This window comes from Vulpes vulpes, chromosome 7 (assembly GCF_048418805.1).
Source record: "Vulpes vulpes isolate BD-2025 chromosome 7, VulVul3, whole genome shotgun sequence".
Taxonomy (NCBI): Eukaryota; Metazoa; Chordata; class Mammalia; order Carnivora; family Canidae; genus Vulpes; species Vulpes vulpes.
The window spans coordinates 61809967-61836923 of NC_132786.1; positions in this window are offsets into that span (position 1 = coordinate 61809967).

Genomic DNA, 26957 nt, shown 5'->3' on the forward strand with positions numbered 1-26957 from the left:
GTCTATTCAAATCCTTTGCCATTTTAAAAATCCGGTTTCTGGTGTTTGTTCTTGAGCTGCAGCAATTCTTTATATAAAGTATAATTAGAGGGATCCCTGGGTGGCGCAGCGGTTTGGCGCCTGCCTTTGGCCCGGGGCGCGATCCTGGAGACCCGGGATCGAATCCCACGTCGGGCTCCCGGTGCATGGAGCCTGCTTCTCCCTCTGCCTGTGTCTCTGCTTCTCTCTCTCTCACTGTGTGCCTATCATAAATAAATAAAATTAAAAAAAAAATTTAAAGTATAATTAGATATATGATTCGCAAACATTTTCCTCACTTTATAGGTTGGAAATATAATAGGTATTATATTATAATATAATAGGTTATTATATTATATTATAATAGGTATATAGGTGAAATAGGTTACCATTTCACTCTTACCATGGTGTGCAGAGGTTTTAAATTTTTTTTTAAGATTTTATTTATTTATTCATGATAGACACAGAGACAGGCAGAGATACAGGCAGAGGGAGAAGCAGGCTCCACGCAGGGAGCCCGACGCAGGACGTGGGACTTGATCCCAGGACTCCAAGATCACACCCTGGGACAAAGGCAGGCACTAAACTGCTGAGCCACCGGGGGATCCCTGAGGTTTTAAATTTTAATGGTGTCCTTTTGTTTGTTTATTTGTTTGTTTGTTTTACTTTGTTGCTCATGCTTTTGCATCATATCTTAAAATGTGTTGCCAAATTTGAGGTCATGAAGATTTGTCATTATATTTTCTCCTAAGAGCTTTATGGTTTTAGCTCTTACATTTAAGCTGCTGACCCATTTTGGCTTAATTCCTGTATATGGTGTGAAGTAGGAGTCTGGCTTCGTTCTTATGCCCATGGAAATCTGGCTGCCCAAGTATCATCTGTTGAAGAGTCAAATTTTTCCTGGTTGAGTGGCCTAGGCACTCTTGTCAAAATCAAATGGCCATTGATACATGGCTTTGTTGGTTTACTCTCAATTCTATTGCATCACTCTACCTATCATATCAATACATCATTGTTCTAATTACTGTAGTTTTGTATTAAGTTTTGAAATCAGGAAATGGGAATGTGCATCTTCTAACTGTTCTTTTTTTTTTTTTTTTAAGATTTCTTTTGATTATTTTGGGTCCTTGCAATTTCGTATGGTTTAAGGATCAGTTTTTTCCATTTCGGGGGAAAAAAAAAAGCTTTTGAATTTTTCATAGGGATTGTGTTCAACCTGTGGATTATTTTTCATGGTATTGCTATCTAACGATATGAAGTCTTCCAAATCCATGAACATGGGATCCTATCATTTATTTAGGTCTTAATAAGTTTCTATCAGTTATGTTTTATAGTTTCCATGGGGATGAAGATTCAATCTCCTGAATTTATAGCAATCTAGTTTAGACTGTTAGCAATTTACCTCTAGTAGCATTTGAAAATTCTACTACCATTCAACTCTGTCTTTCCCATTAATATTGTCATTGGAAATAACATTTTTATACACTGAGTACACAATACATATGCATTTGTAATTTTTATAATGTTTTACATATGTCTTTTTATTTGAAACAAAAATTGGAGTTACAGACCACAACTCCAAATTACAGACCACAACTCCACCCCAGGTGGCCCAGCAGTTTAGAGCTGCCTTCAGCCCAGAGCGTGACCCCGGGGTCCTGGGATCAAGTCCCACATCAGGCTCCCTGCGTGGAGCCTGCTTCGCCCTCTGCCTGTGTCTCTGCCTCTCTCTCTCTCTCTCTCATGAATAAATAAATAAAATCTTAAAAAGAAAAAAACAGCTTTACCTGGGACCATTTTTCTTTATATTTTCTGTTTTCCATCAGCTCTTCGAAGACATTAGACAGGATAAGTCTTTATCTAGTAAACCCAACATCTTTACTTCTCAGGGATGTTGTTCATCAACCAGTTTTGTCCTTTACATCAGGCATAACTTCCTAGTTCTTTTTATGCCACATAATTTATTTGTTGTTGAAAACTCAGTGTTTGGACATTATAATGTGGCAGTGGTGGAAATCAGATCATATCCATTCCCCATAGTTTTCTGTTTTGTTTTGTGTTTTGAAGGTTTACTATTCTGTTTGTGTAGCGACTTGATGTTTTCACAGGTATTTTTGCAGAGATTGCCTTCCTCTTCACGTGTGATTAGTGAGGCTCTGCTTCATAGCTTGCATTCTGCTAGCACTGTGACAGAGCTTTTCCTGAAAGCCAGGAGAGAAACAAATCAAACCTCTCCCAGTCTTTGCAGCTTGGCTCTGTGCTGGGGCCGCCTTCACCACTCAGCCAGATTTGCACTGGGTCTAAGGTCAGCCCCGGGTAAAAACACGAGGCCGTCTCAGATGCCTTTGGAGTGTGCATCTCAAACTGGAACACACATGTGGCTTTTAAAATACCTTCTTAGTAGTAGAGCTTCTGGCGCTCTGACCAAAGCACCTGTCTCCAGGCTCTTCCTCCTGGGACTTAGTCTGTTGTGTCTCACCTGCGATCGCTGGCCCAGGCGTATGTCATTTGTTCAATAGTTTATGAGATGTCCAGCTAGTGCCCCATGCTTTCCCAGCCCACTGAGTGGCGAGGAGACCCCGGGCCTTAGGCCTCTGGTTGCCCCCAGACACGTGGCAGTGGATGGACCCGCACGGTAATCTGTGCCTGGGTTCTGCTCTGCTGCCTTTGCATTCGGGGACCAGGGCCCCCCCTGGGGACAGGTCTGCGGCCTCTTGGACGGCGGCCGAGCTACGAGGGGCTGGGGCTTGGTCACCATTGCCTTTCTTTTGGTTCAGGGTCTGCTTGGTTGCTGCACACCTCCGACGTTTTTCTGAGCCCTTCTGCTTGTGGGGAGGTGGTTTGTGAGCAGCAGGAGCCTGGAGCTGCTTGTGCTCCCACGGAGCCTCCATTGCTCACTTGTTCGCTCTCGACTCCTGCAACCCTCTGGCAGCCAAAGTCCTCCTGTTGTACAGTTTTTATTAGATCTCACACAGGATTATTAACCAAGATTTTGATTTTTCCGCGAACTGAAGTCAAAATTGACACATCAGAAATTCATCCAAAAATTCATCAACAATATACTCATTTCCATTACTGGGTTTTGAACCATTTTGACAAATTTCCTTCTAGCTTATGTGATATTATTATTTTTAAATTTTTTTCTGAAAAATTTGGTTACATTCCACTTAGCTGATTCCCTGTTAGTTATTTAGCACACAATATAATATTAGTTAACCTACAGTATGATATGTGATATTTTAATGTCATTTCAATATTATAATAATTTTATGATTTTAAATTTATAACTATTAGATTTTATGTATTGTATAATTAAATCATATTAATATTTTCTTACAAGTTAAAATTAGTGTTTTTTTCAAAAGGTTTTAAATACACCAGCTTTAGTGGTCTTTTTAAAATATATATATATAAACTTTCTTTTTTTAAGATTTTATTTATTTATTCATGAGAGACACAGAATGAGAGAGAGAGACAGAGACACAGGCAGAGGGAGAAGCAGGCTCCATGCAGGGAGCATGACATGGGACTTGATCCTGAGACTCCGGGGTCATGCCTTGGGCTGAGGCAGGCACTAAACCACTGAACTTCCCAGGGACCCTGCTTTAGTTGTCTTCACTGATGAAAAACTACTTATAAATACAAAATATTAGCTATGTGGGAAATATCTTAAAGGAAATATCTTAAAGATGTTGGTATAAAAAAGATATGATTAAAAAAGAAAAAACATTGGAAAGTTGTACCCCTTATGTCCACCTTCCAACCCCAGATTATTTATTATACTTTTCTTATTAGAAGCTAATGGTATATTTTATATGAAACTTTGTAAAACATGAAAAAGTACAAAGAAAAAAAAACTACCTGTTTTATAATGAAGAATAAAAAGAAAAAGCACTCATTTTCATCTCAAAAAATAATCAAAAACAATTAGAAAGAGAAGCCATCCTACTCAGGGCAGGCTGAATTTGTGTTTCTCAGATTTATTGCAGGAAGGATGCTAAAAGGATATTGGCTACTAGAAGCAGACAACCATGGCCCCTGGTGACAGCCCAGAGAATTCCAGCAATGGATGTTTCTTCAAAGATGTGGTGAACCCAAAGGTGTAGCCCTCCCTCACAATGGACTGGTGCATGACATTTCCTTACACTTTGTTGATCATTCATTCTAGAACACCTGGAACATCTCCACATTTTCAAGGAAGGCAGGGGAAAGGGGCTTCTGCATTGTGAGCAAGCCAGCAACCCTAAGGAAGATTAAATGTTAAAACGTCTCACATATACCCAAATCTGAGGTGAAATAAGATTTCTATAGCTCGGCACACAGCCCTGCACTGTTCCCTAACCCATATCTGTTGATTTTTTAAAAATTATTTATTTATTATTATTATTATTATTTTTGTAAGCAACCATTCAAGAAATAGTAGGAAAGAAATGAAAGAAAAGAGCTATCCTCGGATCACAGTACACAAAGAACCATGCTAAAGGAAGTAGGAAAAACACGTGGCAACAAAGAATACTCAGTTGGCAGTTTCTGCCAGAGAGCACATGACAATCAGACCCAAATATATTGCTGTGAATTAAGAGAATGAAATTTTAATGAAGCAATTGCGTTTATAAAATAAGGGAAAGATCCCCAGTGCAAAAGCTTAGGGAAGACGTGGTGCCAAACAGAAGTGAAACATGAAGCAGAACTCAGCAAAAAGTAGAAGGAATAAAACTGTAATTGAAATGGGAGTTGCCACAAAAGCTAAAAACACAAATGAAACACCACCACCAAGAACACAGTATGTGAGAAAGAGGAACAGGCTCAGAAACATGAGTAGAACAAATTGAAAATAAATATATAGTTAATAAATATTGTGAATAAATTACACAGGAAGAAGACAGGCCAGGGGTGGTTATCATATACCTACGATTTGGTGTCCACTGAATAGAGGATTAAAACCATAGCAAAAAACAAAAAAACCAAAAAAAAAAAAGAAAAAAACAACACCAAAACATGACAATTATAATTTAAAGATGATTTTAAAGAAATATGAGAATCTTCACAGCCTACATTGAAAAAAATACAGTGCACAGATATTCTGGTAAAGTTGCTGCTTGACAGAGTTGAAGAAAGTTCTTTGGGCATCAAGTCAATGAGTATTCAACTTAGAAGGAAAATACCAAGCTGGCGGTCGCCTTCAATGCTTGAAGAGTCACGGTACCAACTATGACATCAACTCAAGTGTCACTCAGTGGTCTTCCACCCAACCCGTCAGTCCTTCATGTACAAAGAACGACTCAAAAATATTAAAGAATTCTGGGAGTTGAAAGAAGCTTTTCTAATGGAAAATACCAGGCGGAAAATCTTGCTGACAAAGAACTGAAAAAATTTGGAGGGTGTTGAAAATATTTGACTACAGGGTCAAGACTGGTTGAAATGGACATTCATGTTACATGTGCAATACAAATGTTGCAAAAGCTGAAAACATAAAATAAGGTGTAAATAACAACAGTTGAAACGTTGAAAAGAAGTTGAGAGATAGCCAGGGTCATATAAATCTATACGTCTTTAAAAGGAAAACACTAAGGAAGAAAGAAAAAAAGAAGTTTTACACAACTGACAGTAGAGGGCGGGGAAAAAACTCGGAAACGTATGAAAGTCCTTATTACTCAGCAAGCGGATGAATAGGTATTACGTGAGAAAATAAAGAGTTAATATGATTATAGAAAATTAATATTGTGGAAATAATATAATTATTATAACGAAAATAAAATTTCTGTAACTAACAGAACAGAAAACAAAACAATATGAAAGCAAAATGAATAAAAATGTAGATCATGTAGTAAAAACTCTTAGAGGGAAGAAACAAAAATATAAGAAAGTATAAAATCAACCAGCTATATGTGTCCTTTCTATAAAAATAAACTACCTAGATTTACTCATTAGGAGTAAATTTGGAATTTCATAATTCCAGGATTATATACCTTAGTAAAATCCATCTGTTCTCACTGAAAAGTGATTTATGAGTATTGAATGTAAATGGAAAGAAAATAGAGAACCACAGTGTTAATCCCACAAGAGGGATAACTTTGGTATTTAGCTCTCCAAAAATATTACTTTTTTAAAGATTTTATTTATTTATTATTGAGACAGAGAGAGAGAGAGAGGCAGAGACCCAGGCAGAGGCAGAAGCAGGCTCCAGGCAGGGGGGCCCAATGTGGGACTCCATCCTAGGACCCTGGGGTTAGGACCTGAGCCCAAGGCAGGTGCTCAACCCCTGAGCCCCCCAGGCATCCCTCTGATTGACTTATCTCACTCATCATATCATCCCCTAGTTCTATCCACATCCTTGCAAACGGTAAGATTTCTTTTTTTGACGACTGAGTAATCTTCCTCCAGTGGCGTATTTTGACAGTCTGGAAGTCGGGGGCTTGCTGGAACAGATGAGCCGTTTGCGGGACTTGGGTTCCCGGTCAGTGTGGAAGAGGTCTAGCCCGTGTGGGCCCTTGGGATGCTTTGCTCAGCATCCTCCGCATCTGGAGAGATGATCAGGTGTCCCCGGAGATCCTGAAAGAGGGGGAGCTGTCATTGGGCGCAGAGCACAAAGGAGTCCTCAGGTCGCGGTGGGGCCCGTGTGCAGCCGGGGGGTGTCTGGAGCAGATCAACCCCTCAGGTGAGGTCTGACCACTGCCGTTCACCCCCAGCTGGACGCCCCTGCTGACTCTGCAGCATCCTTGCTTCTTCGGACACGTTCCAAGCCCTCTCTCCCATGATGCCTGTTAGTCGTGGGAGCCACTGCGAGCGACCCCGGCAGTCCCATCAGTGACAAGACAGCTACAGTCCTTATCTGCTACTGGTTGCATTCAAGCGCCCCGAGGATGCCCTGCTCCCCAGGACTCCCAGTCATTTGTGTTTTGTCCAGATTTAAGAGAGAACAGAAATGAAAGTACCTGGCTTGCCCTGGACTGCTGGGGTTGTCAGGGAGCAAGCAACCCACGGGGTGGTCTTTGAGGAGGTGATACTGGGGTGACTGTTGAAATAGGAACAGAGGTGTGTTAGGTAGAAAAGCAAGAGGAAGGCGGTGGAGGGAACCTGGGAAAGAATCTTCTCATATGCTGTTCATCATCAGAAGCATCTTGAGGACCAATGACGTAGCTAACGTGGATTCGTCTCCTGCAGGCAGCACGGGGCATATAGGGGTTCTCTCCCAGGAACGTGAAGAACCAGGATGTTTAGCACAAATGAAAGCTGGTATTAGGGGTATATTAATTTTATATTTCCATATATATATATGGTTATAAGTTTGTGCCTATATATATATATATATATGACTGTGACTATATATTGTATAGATATTGTACCTCCTTATCATATATATGTATGCGTATCTCTATCTGTATCTCTATCTTGAATAGGTGGATACTTTTATGTTTTTCCGACAATAGTTTAACCCACTAGTTTCCATTCCTACCCTGGCGCTGAAATTAGTGCAAGAGCTTCAACAGATTTTCGGGACCCACACTTGGTATATAAAATCACAATCTCAGAGCCGAGGTACCCAGGCATCTACATTTTTAAAAAGGAGGCTTTCCTGGGATCCTGATACGTAGATGTTTTGTGATCCACTGGAAAGTACAACCAGTTAGAGCTACAAGTTTGGCCTTATAATGTGATGCCAGGTGTAGAGGTACTGGTCGTCTTGGGTAAAGTTAACGCGATCATCCCTAGTAACTTTGTTGTCTCCAGATAGTAGCAAAGATGTAATCTTGACTGATGTGTTTTCCCTTAGTTAGGATATTTGAAAAATCTTTTGCGTTCTAATGTGGCACTTTAATGATTTTTCCTGAAGTATTTGCGACGGCATGACAAAGCTTCTACATGCTCCAGAATTCCTGGAAGTGTTTCCTAGCACTTGCAGTGAAGTCTGTTGGCGATGAATGTGTGATTTTTCATTTGTTCTCATTGAACTCTCCATCGTGTTGAAACTCCTGCAAACACTTTGGAGCTACGTATGAACACCCTATGCACACACCTATGCACACACATACGTGCTCACCTAGAACTGTAGAGCTATCGCATGCATGAATATCAATATACACCTGCAGTGTGTATCTCCAAGCATCTGGGGACTTGATTTATTTCCAGATTTTATGGATGTCAAAATTTATCAAATATTTGCTACTTCCTGTACTAGATACTAGCTCAGGCCTACGGACCTGGTTAAAAGAAAATGAATCAACAGCTAAATATAAAGCATTCAAATAACTGCCTGCATTTTGTGTTCAGATAATAACTAGTTTTAAAAGAGGAATAAAGTATCTATAAGTGCTAAATCCGAGTGGTTTATTATTCATATTGTAGTTGTAGGGAAAAAAATGAATCTTGAATTAAAGAACACCATAATGCTGTTAAATGTTAATGAGGTCTAATACATTCTCCAAGCTGGCATTAAACATTTATAAAGCACTTTCTATCTACACAAGGCCTTCCTCACAATGGTAGGTCCACACACACGGCATCGTACCTTCTGGAAGTAGCTACTCGAAATTTTCAAATGAATGAATGGCAAAGGACTGACCACAGTCATGTTTTGAGTTTCCTAATTGTGCGATCTAATTCAGATTCCTTGACACCTAGGGGACACGTGCCATTTCTGGCACCTACTTTCACGACAGGAGAAGAGCCAGCAAGATATGTTGAGTTGCCTACGTGATTTCAGGCTGTGGGTCTTGAGAACAGCGTTAAAGCAAGCTTGTAAACCTTTTGAGATTGGAGTTGGATAAGAGATATGTGATTTTCTAATGGGAACTAAAATGTCCCCAGGCCCTAAACGACATGAAGAAAAGTCATCTATTGGTTGACAAGGTCCCCAGAGAGCCTTGCTGATACTGGAGGCAATATCCATTTTTGTTTTCAATCATTGAAAAACGTATTGTCTTCATTTATTTTCCTAACACATTTTGAAGAAAGTAAGGCTTTATGTCCTTCATTATTTTAAGTTTGTGAACAAGAAACCTTGCCTAATTTAAACGACTCACCCAGTCTAATCCAGGATATTAGAAAACTTTAGAATCCAAGATTCCGTAAAATTAAACGAAGTGCTTTTCCAAATGAGTTTATTTTCTCCTTTAGGAGAAGAGCAGGAGACAGAAACCAAGGTGGACAACACGGGGCATATGTTTCTCAGGCTTTAAACTGCTTGGGCTTCTCGGAGATGCAGGTGTCTGAAAAGGGTCAGCCACAAGCTGGGATTGCCACAGGCAGAAGCTTGGGACTGTGAAGAACCTTACATACTCTGGACTGTGTGAAAAACAAATGATTGGGCCAAAGGCAGGAAGGAAATACTCAAAATGGGCAACAGTGGTTGGTGAGGCTCTTAGGCCTTTCCTACCCCAACCCATTGTTTTTTAGATTTTAAAAATAATTAATTATATTTAGGGGCACCTGGGTATCACAGTCAGTTAAGTGGCTGATTCTTGGTTTCAGCTCAGGTCATGACCCTGGGGTCCTAGGATCGAGCCCCATGTCGGGCTCCCTGCTCAGCAGGGAATCTGCTTTCCCCCTCCGTCTGCTCCTGCCCTGCTTGTGCATTCTCTCTCTCTCTCTCTCTCCCTCTCTCTTTCTCAAATAAAATCTTTAAAAAGATAAAAATAACTGTGCATTTACATTTTTAAGTCATCTAGGGAAAGAGTTCAGAAAGATGGACTCAGAATCTTCTTTCAGCCTCTTTCTCCTGACCCTAAATACGTCTCTTCTTTCCCACTTAGGGAATCATTGATCCTGGTGTTCTCTCTCTTCTCTGTTTTCCTTCTGCTATTTGGTTTCTGTGCTTACCTCATGTAGCACAAGGTAGCACCTATAAAGTTAGTTTAGGAAATACGAACGCAATGCATCAGGAAGTATGTTCAAGGCTGAACACATTCTGTACCTGTCTGCGTGGGCCAAATAATTGAGACTTTTAAAACCAAGTGGATTCTTTATATAGAGAATAAGAAGGAAAAGAAAAAAAAAAAGAAAAGAAAAGAAAAGTGTTTTCTCCTTCAGTGAATGCAATTGCTGAATTCATAGTTTTATCCTTTGCACATGAACCGAGTGACAGAAAGCTGGTCCCACGAAATGACCCGTCTCTTACACTCATTATAATTGACGACTGAGAAATTGATTTTCTTAAGCATTCTCTTTACATATGCTCTGTGTCTCTTTGTCCCCGTCACCACCTGATTCCCCATCCTCAGCTCTCTTTTCTTTTTGCTTTAGTAACTCTGTTAAGATCAGGTCATTATGTACAATACTTGATAGTTATTGCTTTCAGGGTTCTTCAGAGTTGCAGTTTGGAGTCTCCAGTTGCCCAAAGGATAGATTCATATGGATTCATGCAGTATCTAAATCAAACTCGGTTTCTCTCTCCTAAATCTGCTACTCATCCTAATCAACCTCAGGAAATGGCACCATATTCTTCTTCACATTACTTAAGACACCAGAATCCCCGCTAATCCTTTCTCCTTCTCCCCGTAACTCATAGGCTAACTCCATGTATCCACTTTTATGATAATAATCGAAGGGTTTAAAATCAAAATGGAAGTGTTTAGTGGGGGTGCCAGGAGCAGAAGTGACCGGAACGTGGTGATGTGCCTGGGTGGTACAGTCAGATAAGCATCTGACTCTTGACTTTGGCTCAGGTCATGATCACAGGGTCCTGAGATCAAGACCTGCCTTGGTCTCCGTGCTGGGTGTGGAGCCTACTTGGTATTCCCTCCCTCACCCTGTCCATCTGCCCCTCCTGATGATTGAGGTCTTTCTCTCTCTCTTAAAAAAAAAAAAAAAAAAAAAAAAAAACATGACCGGAAAGTGGTGACTGACGTACTACCACATTTCTCATGAACAAGAGGGAGGGGTGAGGGCTCTGGCAAACTGTACGCTTCTGATTTTTTTCCCATGAGGAAATGAGAGTTTACTTTCCTTTATTCACCCATCTCTGCAATCCCTTCCTGACACCACCTTTAAAAAAATGAATGTGGAAATCTAAAATTTTAAGACTATCTTAATATTAAAGTAATGACAATTAAGAGAACACCTTTCTGTGGACCAAAGAACGTCCGAGGCTGACAGATGGATATTCGCTTGGGAGTCACACTTTGCTGCCTGCTGCTTCTTCTTTTGTGGCTCTGATTTCACACTTTGATCACTGCTTTAGGAAGACCTTCTTTCATTCCTTCTTTTCAATCCCTTCCTCATTTTGCTTGCAATTATCTTCTTAACAGGATTTCTCATCCTTGTCTTTGGTCAGATATCTGTGTGGCTCCTAATTGCCTATAAATGAATTCCAACTGCTTTTCTCATGTTAAAATCTGGAACTGAGGCTCATCTTTGCAGGCCAGGACCATCCATCTCATCATCTCTTTGTTGACAACCCCATGCAGTCCTGCCCATCTTGGTTCATGACATTCTCTCAGTACAAAATGCTCTTCTCTCCTTCACAACCAAATCTCCACTCATTTCCATGCGCTTCCTCCTCCTCAAGGTCCTCTATGATAACCCACACCTAGGCAGACTTTAAAAAAAATTAGTTAGGAGCCCATGTACTTGTCTCTACAATAATAATGTGTACCGATATATCATTCTACATGTAGTTACTCCATTAATTACATTTTCTAATTTTATTGTGACTTGTAATTTGCACCACACACTTTCATGTGTGAAGACTATTGGTCCTCATCCCCGCCCCGTGACGGTAGCAGACCCACCATGATGAGTAGAGCCCACTAAATTGCCTTGTCCATTGTGCTCAGTGTGAGAATGAGGATTATAACCCAATCTGCCAACTGCCAGGGGCAAATAAGAAATGAGATCCGGAAACGGGGTCTGCGCCCTGGGAGTGTCACTACCATCGAATTGGACATATGAAAATTCAATTTGTAGCAGGAAATTCAGAAAATAAGCATGACCATGATGGGAGACACAGTGTTGCCCAGTGCTGGGGATGGAAGAGAAGCAGAGATGCCCCAGGCAGTGAGGTAGGGGATTGATTCCGGGGAAGTTCTTGGAAGAGTTTAATTTGAAATGCACTCACCTTGTAATGATTCGTCCCTGCATTTAACAAATATTTGTGAAAGCCCTGCCATACTCCAGTCCCCGGGCTAGGCACTGTGTGCGCTCATGGGGTGAAGCACCTGCTTGAGTAATTCAAACTGGCATTTCATCAAAACATCAGTTAGAACCAAAAAGAAAATCTGTGAATTGAAGATGTACTCATGCATTATGTCACACTTGAGAAGACCACCCTATGGTGAAGAGTTGAGTCCAGGATTCCTAAAGCTTTCTGGGGCTCACATCTATCCTGTTGCCTCCTCCTGTGGGTGTGCAGAGGGCTCATGTGCGTGAACACCGTCTCTCATGTCTCTCATCTAGGAAGAAATAACGCGTTGAGGCAAGAGACTCAAGTGAACCCACATTTTCAAACACAACCATTAAAAAGTGAGCAAGCCAAGTCTTTGAATACCATGAAGGTAACGCAGTCCTGAGGCCCTCAGTCTTTTCCTCACCATCCTGAGTTTACCTGTGGGGTTCAGTTTGTGCTGGTGAACCTGCATCCGTCCTGCCCTCTTACCCAGGCTTCAGGGTCCCTCCTGAGTTTCCCCTCTCCCCAGGAGACCTTCCCAGGTGAGTGGGTGGACATTGATGTCTCCACCGCAGGCTTTCCCGATTCTTGCCCTGCTAGGGATATTGCTATCAGAGGAGGTTCATTACTGTGCTAATTGTGCACCGTGCACAGCACACCATTGGTTCATGAATTACAATCGTATTAGGAAGCGTTATAAACTTTTGCCAGATCATTCAATCTAATAAAAAATAATGGTGACTATTTCAATAGATATTTCATGTATATATGACTTATTCCTTGATGGAAAGCTGGAAATTTTCTGTAGTTCTGTCTCATAGCACCTGGGCTGTGGGGAAGGAGAATATTCCAGAGCAGACACTCAGTGTTTGGGAGAGATCAACTCCACTTGTATCTATAAGACGACATGATAAGGTATGAGCATTAGACAGGCTCAGTGATCTGAACAAAATCCCATAGCTATTATGTAACAAAGCTGAGATTTAGCCTGTATTTATCCAACTATCTCCTTAATAAATATTTGAGTTGAACTTATTAGTACCACATTTGCTATGGCTACGTAATAACCATTTTCATAATTATTATTAATTTAGGGTGTCTTGTATGTCCACTATTTCACTTATGTTTTAATAATCGACATTTTTCAAAGCTTTTATGAATCCTACTAGAAAAAGAAAGTAAAAATATCTCATTCCCAAAATTGCGTATGTGCTATTCTTGAATCCACCGATCTGTCTCATTTTATGAACAATAAAGGATTAATCTTTGGGAAGACCCAATTGAGGAAAATGTATCCTCAAACATAATGATATCTTTGTGGAGTACAGTAGAAAAGAGCTCAAGGAAAGGAAATTAGACTTAAAATATAAAACAGTCATAACCATTCACAGGATGCCTGAGAAATTTGAGTGCCTTACCAATTATGCTCACAACTGCATTTTCGTAGCATAAAGGCTATGCAAATGTTTGATTAATCATGCCACCGATTGCTACTGCTGTTGATAATGATTTGCTCAAGTCATATCAATTTCAGAGGATAGTTTTTGTAAACACACCTAAGTTATTTGATTTATTTATTACCATATTCCAGTTACAATGGAAACAAAATCAAAATAATAATTAGAATGCTGTGTGTCTCCCACTTCAACTTTTCTTCCCTGTTGCATTGTCTTTCATATTTCCTTTAACTGCTGTGGGTTTTGTCACCAGTGCCTGATTTTATCTTTATCAAATTATAAACTCAATAGTTATTTCCCTCATGTCTCATGTGCTGAACAGTTTTTTAAATTGACCTTTAATACTTCTTTCATTTCAAGTAGATCAGTGTACAAGTGAGTCATTCTCTCATATTATGGTCTCTACATTTTAATCACTTTGTATTCCCAGTGATAAGGAATAAGAGTTGAGTGATAAATAATAAGTATCATTATGGTATAATAATGTGAAAATCGAAGGAACAACTTTATTTCCAAATGTGACCATTAATGCAGATTTTGAATGAAATTCATGTACTTCAATTTTGAGTGGATAACATAAACTATCGCAGATAGATTTTTAGATATATGGAACACATTTATTGCTTTTTCTAAAATCTCATTTGATGCTTACAACTGCCTCCTAACGTAATGGAAAAATTTTCATTATATCATTATTTTGAGTAAAAAGCTGAGACATCTAGTCTAAAAATGCTGTCCAGGTAATTTTTATGCAATTAATTTATAGAGTGTGTTTGGAATGAGATACTCTGGTCCTTAGTTATAGGTCATTTGGTGAGTTGTTTACTCCCCTCTCTTTCTAATAAGATTTTGTCAACATCATTAGAAACTCATGGGAAAGTATTTATCCTCTCTGGCCGGGCTTAAGTTTTAACATCTGTGAAAAGGGATAATCTTAGCATCTCTGTGACAGATTATTGTCAGGATTTATTATGGAACACATCTAGAACAACAGATGAACGCTTCTCATACAGTAAACACTCCATGAATGTAAGGTGTTTTTAGTAACGGCTCTAACTTTCTGAAAAATGGAAGCAGCTCTGCAAATAGGAAACAAAGTTATTGATACAATTATTATTTTAAGATTTTATTTATTGATTTGACAGTGAGAGAGAGAGAGAGAACGCAAGAAGTGGGAGAGGCAGAGGGAGGGGGAGAAGCAGACTCCCCAGAGAGCAGGGAGCCTGACTTGGAGCTCGATCCCCAGACACTGGGACCCACACCTGAGCCAAAGATAGACACGTAACCCACCAAGCCACCCAAGTGCTCCTGATACAATTGTTTTTGTGACATAACACATGTTACACATTTCATCCCAATTTATTTTCCAAAAAGAACATCAATTTGGGATAAGGTTGGTTTTCAGGTTAGAACAAAAAAATCGTACTTATTGGTGTAAATTGCCTTAGCTATTTTTAGGAACACGTGAAGATACCTATGACCTCATTAAACTTACTTCAAACTCTAGGAAGTAAGAAAGGTTCCCCCTGTGTAAGAAACCAATAAAATTGCTTTCTCTCTGAAATGCAGAGAGATCAAATAACTTTCCAAGGGTCACAAAACTATAAAGACCCACACAGAATGGGAACGACGACACTCCGTTTTTTTCATCACTTAAAACTGCTAAGAAGGAGCCCTCTGATTCTTCATTGTGAGTAGATGTAGTTGTATTGAGTGATCGTACATTCCCTTGGGGGTATGTACAGTGTGGGTGAACACAGGGAAGACTGGATATGAAGTCACTCCTTAGGCCATGAGTCTACGGAATGCAAAATCACCTCTCTGCTTTGTGCCCGGCAGTGTTTCTAGGTCAGGGCCTGAAATTCTTACGGTGTTCATGGACACTAAATGATGCCATCACATCTTGTTTATATCAGCTGTCAACTCAGCCCCTACAGAGAGCTGTGAGTTACTCATCCACACAAATGTTGCAGAGGATGAGAGGTAGGAAGATCCAGATGAACACTTAAGAAAAAAAAAAAAAACATATTTGGAGCCTTTTGTGGACCATATTAATTTTGCCAAGTGGAGAAGGAAAGGAGAAAAGACCAAGCATTCATAGCAGAGAGAGAACCCTTGATGGTGACAAGAGCAGGGCTTCAGTCTCGGGAGAAGCTTATTCTGAACACCAGAGGACAACAAGGACCAGAACAGACATTACTTTCCACACATTTGGAGTGTGTTTCAGACTGAGTCTGGGTACACCCTATTCTGGCCCTCCTGAGCACTCATACACCCTTAAAACCCAGGCTGGGGATTGAGCATTGTAGAGACAGCATTGGACAGGTGAAAGAATTATTCTGGAGTGAACAGAGACACAATGGGACCACTTTGGGTTGTCCGTTGGGACCAGACAAGGATGAAATGTGTGGCTTCAAATATGTGGTATTTTGGTTTTCAGTTATTACTAAGCAAGCCTGTTTTTTATTTCCCTTGATTCTGCTCTGGGTCATTTTCTGCCTCTGGGTCCTTCCTCAGAAGAGTCTTTTCCTGGTATTTCACAAAGGCCACTCACTGTTTTTCAAGGTTTCACTCTTTGTCCTGTTTCATTAATCTGACCCCCTGTACTGGATTTTTGTTAGCCTCCAAATAAGACAATCACAACCAAACAAGAAATATTCCTACAGATCTAACTTACAAATACCTTCCCAGCCAATCAATCATTCCTTTATCTTCTCCATTTCACCGTGAACTTCTCAGTTCCTTAATTATCTTATTTTTATTCACTCACAGCTCATTGCAGTCTTTTATTTTCTTTCTTGAAAACATCCCTGAAAATGTACTTGAGAAAGTAAAAAAAACAAAAAACAAAAAACAAACAAAAAAAACCACTATGTTGCTGGCTCTGATGGAACCAGAGTCACTTGCCCATTTGCTCTTTTTAAAAAATCGATTTTGTCTTGGCTAATTCATTGTCTCAACTATATCTTTATTCACTTAGACTATTGGCTATTTCTTATCCATAACTTTTTCTATAGTTTGCCTTCAAATGACTCGCTTCCAAATGGTTAACAGCCTCGGGTGTGAATCCTCATTTCTTTCTTTTGTTTCTAGCTTTCCCTCTTTTAAACATATTCTGTTTATTCCATAGATTTTGGTTGTGTCCATTTACTATTAATTACTTTCAAATATTCATGCCATTGTCACTTCAGGCCTAGATTTCTAGCACTTCAACATGTACACATCTACCCCTCGTTGTCTACATTTCATTGGTTTATATCACTGGAAGGCATCTCAGGTAATGGTAGAGGCAAGTCATGAAGTGAATGGTTCTGTTTTCTAGATGGAATAAAATCCCATTTCAGCCTGTTCTTTAGTTTAAAAACTGGATGCCTGTAACTGGCATACCTTTTGAATGGACTAGGACATCCCAGTCTTCTAGAATACAGAGACAAGGTATTTTAGTATCCTGATGATATGCAAGATAATAAGGGAAAAATGCAGTTATCAAGGAGAGAGGTAGATCAACTTGGAGAATCACCAAACATTAAATGGAATGACTTCTATCTACCAACTATGATCCAATTATTCCTAAAAAAGGAGAAAGAAATAATGCTACCATAAAAAAAAAAAAGATCAGTTTCTTTTTTACATGCCTGATTAGGTATTCTGTATTGGAATTCTTCCCACTATTCCATGAAATTCATTTATATATTTTCTCTTTAGATTAAAGCTTAGTCTATATGCATGTCCATACCATAGTATGGATTAATGGGAGCAAATATCCACATATCATATGTCTATAATCAGGACTTGCATCTAGAATATATAAAGAACTCTACCAATCTTAAGAGTAAAAGAAAATAACCCAGTTAAAAATGGCCAAAGGATACGAATAGACATTTTTCCACAGCAGATATATAAATGGCCAGTAAGTACATGAAAAGATGTTCAACATCATTAATCATTATGGAATGAAAACCAAAAGCACAGTAAGATATTGCTTTATATTCACAAGGATGCCCAGATTAAAAAACATCCTACAATAACAAGTAGTGATGAGGACATGGAAAAATCAAAACTCGCATACACAACTGGCAGGAATTTAATCTCCATTTGGAAAACAGTCTTAGGATTTGTTCAGTATAGAGTTGCCATATGACCCAGAAACTCCACTACTAGATTAAATAAAATCATATGGTCATGTGAAAACTTGTATACAGTTGTTCATAATAACCAAGAATTGATCAACATGAATGGATCTTGAAAACTAGGCTAAGTGAAGGTAGCCAGACACAAAAGGTCACATATCATGATTCCATTGATGTGAAATGTCCAGAATTGACAGTACAGAAAGTATTACCACCACCACTCAGAAAATTGTCACTTCAGAAATATATATAGTTAATCTCATGAAGCTCTCCAAAAATGCTAGGGGTGTCTTCATTGGTATGTCACTGCCTTTTGAATGTGGAATAATTCATCAAAGTGTTTAACATCTGGTTTCTGTGATCAAAAAGGTCTATAATCTCAGTGGTTTCCTGGGACAGAGGGATTACAGGATAATCCCTAGGATACAAATTTTATTGTAGGGATGATGGAAGTACTTTGAAATGGATGGTGGTGTTGGTTGCACAATACTGTGGATATATTAAAACCATTATAAAGTGAAGCAGAGAAATATTATATCAGGTCCAGATCCTCCATCTAGAGGAGTAGATATAAAACACCAATCCGTCTTCTACAACAAGGGTTATCCCCACTACTCCGCCATGCACCACCATGGCCTCACCCTTTCTGCATCCTCATCCCATTTATCTGCATCATCACTACTATTTCTCCAGTCACTATTTCTACCAACTGTTTGTCTGGTAGCTTCATCTCTTCAGAGCTATTGATACTGCCCTGGAAGCTGCAACCCCTGCCCTCAGTGACTAGTACCAAGACGTCTGCAGCATAATTGTGTGCCAGTGTTCGCTGTATAATATATACATATTCTCGAAAATACGCATACACCCATTGAAGCCTCAGCAAAATTCACTGGAAGGGGGATTTAGCCCTAGAAGTCAAATCCTACTGTAGCAAGGGCTTAGGCTTCTGTTACTTTTTTTATTATTATTTTGGTTTTGATTCTGTCAAACTTCAGTGCATCCTTATGCTGTATCTGGTTTTCTCTGATTTTCTCGTCCGTGATTGGTCTTGTGTTCTTGACAAACATAATGCACAAATCAGCGATTTATTAGAAATTCAAGGGTCAGAGTGACTATTCATAGGGAAACTTCACCACTCAGAAAAATATTGCCATTTCATAAATGAGCATAAGATTATTAGCAAGGGGTATCTTCATTGGTATGTCACTGCTTTTTGAATGTGGAATAATCCATCAAAGTGCCTAAAATCTGGTTTCTGGAACATTGAGTTTCACTGTGAGCAGAAAGGTGTATATTCTCAAGTAAAGAAAGGCTGGACTCAGTTTTCTGACAATAGAAGAAAGAGTTTACGTGAGCCCATTGCCCAGTGGGAGACCGAAGGCCCTGAGACCCTGACCCAGCCCACCCTGAAGGTATCACCAGAGGGTCTTGGTCTCATCACAAGAAAGAATTCAAGGGCAGACACACGACACAGCTGACAAGCGACCCAAGTGGGTCACTCGTGTTTATTGAAGCAGAAGTATAGTCTGGAGATGTGAGAGCTGGACAGAGCTGTATGCCCTGGGGGTTGGGTTTCTATCTTTATCCATAGTTGTTAACAAGGGGGTAGAATATTTATTTTGAGGGGGTGGAGTTTCTTAAAAGTCAGATTTCCTATCTTTTCTCTTATTTGGTCAGGGATTTCCTGTCATAGCACCCTCACTTACCGCCATGTTTTTGCCAGGATCACTTTGATTGAGTGTGCTGTTCCCTCTGCTTAGTGCATTCTTTTGTTCTTCCCCTTTTCATAAACAATTCCTACATATTCTGTAGATCTCAGATCACATATTCCTTCCTCTGCCTTTGGAACATCGATTTTCCCCACTGTTGGTCCCGATGATGCCCAATTTGCAAAATCTTTCTGTAAACTGTAATCAAAATATACAAGGGTCTCAACTCTTAGTGTGGAAAATACAGAGATGACGGTATGCCTACATCCCCATTTTATAAAGAGAAAGTGAGGTAATGCACGATAATAACAAATCAGATGCTATAGAAATGAAAGCATTTAAGTTTAAAAAAGGCGTGGCCAGTCATGAAATGATCTCACACCACAACAACCATATTGTTTGTTAGAAGAAATCTATTGCCATTCAACAGACACAGAAAATGGAACGCGATGACTCACACATTCACAAAGAAACAAATTCTGCTTGGTGTAATTATCAACGTGAAAGTGAACCATTCACAAGTACACGGCCTCCTAAGACAGAGCAGAGATACAGTCACACTGTTAATAGTAGCTCAGTCATGTGTGAAGAAAATAAGCAATTTTCTAGCATTTCTGGAGAGCTTCATGAGATTAACTGTTCAATTTCCTCTTCCTGACTATTAAAAACAAAAAACGCACATATTCTGCAGGTCATCTTCTAAGAGAAGAGGCCTTTATTAAGCAGAATTATTTAAAAGAGTCTCAATATCTGGTCGACATATTTGGGAGAGTGATGTCTTTTCTACGTGACACAGGTTAATGTAATGAACTAAACTGGCATGGATGGTCACTCTCTCCCCCCAACCTCATAGACATTCTAGAGAAAACATAAAATAGCTGAGTTCAAAAGAAACAATTTTTGCAAGTGTATTTTTCAAGTGTGTATTCAAGACAAAGGATTTGCAGGAAGATGTTTTGGTCTCATGTGTAGGAACTAGGGAAAGTGGGGTCAATACTGAGGTGGGTACAGACAATGAGATGTCAAGGGAAGCAGGGAGTGAGTGGAAACAGATGCCTGGTACGAAGCTTCCCACCTCTAAGATCTGCATTGTCCATGCAGGTAGGGCTGCATGAAAAACATGCTCACTGTCCTTAGGAAGGTGAAATAAGATGCCAGGCAAATGACAACCACAGCTAGACATAGAGTAAGTAGTGAGAAATAAAAAATCCTTGATTGCTGTTAGCTCATAAAGGGTCAGAATTTAGACCATCTGCATGGTGCAATTACCTCTTTAAAAAAAGCATAAAAATATATCTAGAACTGGAGAAATCCTTAATGCTTTAGCAGAAGCAAACTAAAAATACACCTGTAGAGTATTTTTCACAGTAAAACTTGAGAGAAAGTAACCTTTCTGGATGATGAAGAAGATAATAATGAGGGAGCAAGAAATTGAGATCCAGAGTCCAGGAAATAGCACCTTTTCATGTGTCTGTTGGCCATCTGTGTGCTCTCTTTGGAAAAATGTCTATTCTGGTCCTCTACCCATTTTTTTAAAAAATCAGGTTGTGGGGTTTTTTGTTTTTGTTTTTGCAATTGAGTGTTATAATTTCTTCATATATTTTGGATATTAACCCCTTATCAGATATGTCATTTACAAATATTTTATTCAATTTAGGCTGTCTCTCTGTTTTGTTGATGGTTTCCTTTGCTATGTAGAAGCTCTTTATGGCAGAAAACCTGAATAGACATTTTCCCAAAGAAGACATACAATTGGCCAACAGACACATGAAAAAAGTGCTCTTCATCACTAATTGTCAGGGAAATGAAAGCCAAAGCCACAACGAGATATCACCTTATACTTGTTAGAATGGCTAAAATCAAAAAGACAAAAAAATAACAAGTAGTTAGCAAGGATGTGGAGAGAAGGGCACCTTTGTGCAGTGTTGGGAATATCAATTGGTGCAGCCATCGTGGAAACAGTATGGGAGTTCCCCAAAAACTAGGAGAGAAATATCATATGACTCAGTAAAGCCATATGACTCAGTAATTCTACTACTACTATATGACTCAGTTTTTCCCCAAAGAAAATGAAAACACTAATTTGAAAAGATACATGCACCCCTAGGCTTATTGCAGCATAATTTAAAATAGCCAAGATATGGAAGTGATTGAAGTAAGTGTCTATCAATAGACAAACAGATAAGGGAGAGGTGGTGTGTGTGTGCGTGTGTGTATAAGTGTCTGTATTGGCATATTATGCAGCCATAAAAAGGATGATTTCATGCCGTTTATGACAACGTGAGTGGACCTAGAGGGTATTATGCTAAGCGAAATAAGTCAGGCTGAGAAAGACAAATACTGTATCCTTTCACTTGGAAGTAGAATTTAATGTAAGTAGCAAAAAGCAGAAGCAGACATAAAGAGAGCACAAGCTGATGGTTGCCAGATGGGAAGGGTGTTTGGGGGATGGGAAAAATACGTGAAGCAGAGAGGAGGATATGGACTTCCAGTTATGCAATGAGCAAGTCTCATCAGAAATAACAGGAACCTGCAAAATACAAGGACTCAGAGGGACCTCAGTATAGAACCATATATCTACCAGAAATATTGTTCATAAGTAAGAGAAAATAAAGAATTAATATTTTCCAAACTAATAAAGTGGCTAGGTGGGATGATAATTTGTAAGTGTAGAAGGTGTCTGGAGCATGAAATGTTGAAGAACCACAGCATTAAGACATTAGTCCTGCATGATATTGCTCCAAGGAACAGGAGCTGGAACTTTTTAGTGTGACTTAATGTCTGCTGCTGTGACTGCTTCCTCCCCCCACCCCCCACCGTCTACACCTCATCATTGTATCCTGCTGAGCCAACCCCCATCCAAGCCTACCTGTTCTTATCACAGCTGTTTGTTTGTTCCCTCTAGAAGTTTGCCATTGAGACCAGATAAAAACTGATAATCTAATTTGGGGTAGAATATTGAAGTAGAGGCAAGAGATATGATTGAAATCTAAACCCTGCTTTTAATTCAAGACACTCTAAGCATCTCTTAAACACTGCCCTTTATCACATTTAAGTTAAAATCCTAGCTACCAAAAAGATTTTTTTTTAAAGAAATGGGGAAGTTTGGGGAAGGAGTAAAAATGAATAATTCAATAACTGTGGCATAGAGTGACGCTTCTCAAACTTGCTGTGGTCTATTGACCAGTGGCTTTTGTTGTTTTGTTTTGTTTTGTTTTGTTTTGTTTTTTAGTTTTGATGCATTTCAACTGATATTTTTTAAATTTTATTTTATTTTTTAAAAATTTCTTTTCAACTGATATTTTATAAAGTATAATTATGATTACTTACTGGAAAGTTAAAAGCAAAAAATATAAACCCAATTTCATCTTAAGTTTCACTAGCCATAAAACTTTCCTTTTTTTTAAGTTTTTTTTTAATTTTTTAAAAGATTTTATTTATTTATTTGAGAGAGGGAGAGAGAGAGAGAGCAAGCATGAGGAGGTGGAAGGACAGAGGGAAAAGCAGACTCCTCGCTGAGCGAGGAGCCCAACACCCTGAGGCTTGATCCCAGGACTCTGAGATCATTGATGACTGAGCTAAAGGCAGACAATTAACCAACTGAGCCACCCAGGCAGTCCTAAAACTACCTTTTAATGATTTTAATAAAACCTATAGAATATAGAAAAATAATTACAAGACACATACACCATTCGTTGAAAATGTACACATTACCGAGTAGGCCATGATTAAACAGAACACCAACTGTTAGAATGTAAAGAACTAAGTTAGTTTACCTCAAATTCTTATCAATTGAAGCTTTGGCTGGGCCTCCCATCTAGGACTGCCCGACCCCTCAGTGCGTGCTACACGTAAAACACAGGCCCCAGACAGACCACACTTATAAAGAGATGCTTAAAGCAAAGCAGAACTTGGGGACCACATCATCTCAACTAGCAGTGACTTCTGTGACAAGGAAATAGCACACACGATTTTGCTGCCTGAATCGAAGAACATTATTTGAGGCAAATAACCCCTACCCAGCAACCCAATTTATGAACACTCTTGGTGCGATTTTTCAAAAATATTTGTTAGAAAAAAAATCAATAAGAACTGAGTGAAAATATAATTAAAGGCCTCAATAAATTAAGTGACCAACCTGAAACAGGCAGTATGAGACACAGTGTAATCACTCAGAAAACGATCAGCCACATTTGGCGAGTCAAAGAAAAATCTCAGATGGACAATATCAAGACTCATTCCATTGCTCAACAGAGCTCCGCATTTCAAGAGTCCTAGTGAGGAGAAAGTACGTTCACAACAGAACTCGATGGCAGGGCGGTGATGAGTGTTACGTGATCATGGAGAGGAGAGCTCTATGGTTGGTGGTGCATTTCAGTGGAAGAGGTCAGGCATTTCCATAGAACCTCTCCTGACCCCCACACTTTTAAGTTAGCACCCTCTCTGCCTAAACCAGGTAGTTCGTTTTAGAGAGAGACTCATTGGAAGCAGAAATCTCCCAAGACTGAGTTGCCCAGAATGGACATACTAGATAGGATTTATCTTCTGCCTACTGGTGCTTCACCACAGTGGATGGTCACCATCGCCGACCACCTCGGCGCTTCATTCCACTTCCAGCACATCTGCGCTACTAGAGGTGTGGATGCTCTGACTTGTATGTGTTCATACCATTCACCCTAAGGCTACCGAATAGCCATCTGTGTCTCTACAATTCTAGAAAAGAAAGGAATTATGATAATAGGGAAAGATGATTAATTCTCCATATCCATGGTTAATTGAGTGAAAGCCTTAGTACCCCTTTAGTTTAGAAATACTCTTCAGCTTCAAACACAGACTAGCTCAGCACTGTCCTTTCAGCCTTACGAGTGAGTTTTTTGGGAGTAATTGGTCTCCTAAACGTATGATTAATTAATCTGTTCTTCAAATACAAAGACAGTTTTCTCTGCAGAATGTGGCAGTCAGAATGGCTATGGTAATGGGCAAAACAGGGCAATGGAAAGTACATTTGTTCTCATGCAAACAATCATGCCTAGGTAATTTTTATGCTTTAAATTATAAGCCTGTCTATGCATTCGTTTTTAGAGGCAGGTAGGTGATAGATAGGTAGATGATAGGTCGCTAAATAGATACAGTCAGATAAGGAAAGAGAGAAGTTGGTAAATTTATTTTTCCAATGGAAAACTTTTTTTAAAGACATTTACTTTCAAAAATATGTTTTTCCTCATTACAAGAGTTGTCATCTTTATTATAAAATGTTTGGGAAATATGGGAGTTAAACGCAAAGAATAAAATCACCAACCATCTAAACACTCTGAGATATTCACCCTATTTTCATGTATTTCTTTCAGTTTTTTCTTTTCTTTTTTTTTAAAGATTTTATTTATTTGAGAGAGAGAGCAAGAGAGAGCAGGGGCAGGGGCAGCTGGAGAGGGAGAAACAGACTCCCCGCTGAGCAGGGAGCCTAATATGATCTCGGGGTCCAGAGCTCCATCCCAGGACCCTGAGAACATGACCAGAGCTGAAGGCAGATGCTTCACCAACTGGGTCACCCAGGGGCTCCTCACTTTTTTCTTTTCAAATTCATTTTTAAACATTAAATTATTTCAAGTATTCTGAGAAAAAATATAGAATATAGGAAGCACTTTTATATAAAAAAATATTAAAAAATCACTTTTTCCCCATCTCCCCACAACAATCCCCACTGTCATTTTCTCTATGTGCTTGAAATGGTGATTTACCTAATAAAATGTCAAATACATTTTGAAATGTCCTTTGCCACCTTCCTAAATTCCATCCTAGTGCTGTCTCAGGTCAGTGTGTATCCTTTCCTACCATATCTTTATATGCTTACCATACATGTGCTTCTTTTCCAATAATGGGTTTATTACTCTTTTGGGATGCAACTCATTGGACCTACCTTTTATGATATTTTGCTTTTTGTTTAACATAAAAACACATAAGATAGTTACATCTGTTTCTCTACTAATTATTTATTCACTTACACTAATACATTGTTAACTTATACATTTCAGATAGCTTCTAATGTATTTATTTTGCCAAAAATATTTAAATTTCAACGTATAAAAACACGTTTTTCGTTATTCTTTCTGCTTTTTCTATTATGCTCAAGAAATTCTTCTATATTCTGAGTGTATTCATTATAATATTCTACACTGTTTTCTGTATTTCTTTTAAAGCTCCATATTGATCATTTTGATCTTTAATACGTTAGAAGTGCATTTTCTGAGTCAAGGGATGTAGGAGTCTACTTTTATATTTGCCAATTAGCAAGCTAATTAGCCCACCCATAGTAATTCAGCCCATTCCTACTGGTAATACCGTGTCCATTCCTACAAGCTCCCCTTTATGGAAGGATCTGTGAGGATTAGTCCAGTCTATTTCAGTGGTCTGTGTACCTAGTCTTAAACAACAGTCTTTTAATTACCAGAGCTTTAAGCAGTGTTGATATCTGATGATGCATATTCTCTTTTCTTACTCTTCTTCTAGATAAATTTGTTTAGGAAGGGACTTAAGGGGAGGAGGCAGAGCCATGCAGGAAAGCCACAGCAGAAGGCAACAGGTGTCAGTGAGCATACAGAGCTGAGGCAAGGATTCAGTTACAACCAGCAGGTGTACAAGTACCTTACAGAACAGACACATGACTGCTTCAAGTTGCTGGCGACTGCTGCTGAATTTTATCATTATAGCATGTCACAAGCAGGCAGGGATAAGACCAACATTTCATTATAGGGCAAACCACAGAACAGCTAAATTCCCATGTAGTGAAGACCAGGAATAGGATTCTTATTGGTCCTTGAAGGCCAACATTAGGTCAACTGTCCAAAATACCATTCTCCAAGCAAGGCTGGTAGGAAATCCTGGGGAATCCTGCATTCGTGTAGGTGATCTCAGCATTTAGAGAAGTGGTTCTCAGTACTGGTTGCACATAGGAATCACTTAAAGAGCTTTTGAAAAGTACTACTGTCCAAGCCACACCCTTGTCCAATTAAATCAGAAACTCTTAGGGTAGGATTTCAGAGTGAGTACATCTTTTTAAATATTATATTTATTTATTCATGAGAGACACACAGAGAGAGGCAGAGACAAAGACAGAGGGAGAAGCAGGTTCCATGCAGGGAGCCCGATGTGGGACTCGATCCCAGGACACCAGGGTCACACCCTGGGCTGAAGGCAGATGAACTTAACCACTGAGCCACCCAGGCATCCCTGAGTATGTATATATTTTTAAAGCCTCTGACAATTCTAATGTTCTGGCAGTATTGACAACAGTTTTAGTGTCAAGTCAACTATGGGTCTCAGTCTGGTTTGGAATAATTGACTAGACAGGAAGGAGACATTTCTAGGAGGCATTCAGAAGCCTAAACACATCCATGGCAAAAGTTGGGGGCAGTGATACTAGGGGTAGGACTACAAATGGCGGCTTGAAGGTAATTGTGTAGGTCATGCCACTAGATAAGGCTACTCTTAATGTAGCCTCGAAGTGCCATGAACCCAGGGAAGTTAGTTATGGTTGTACATC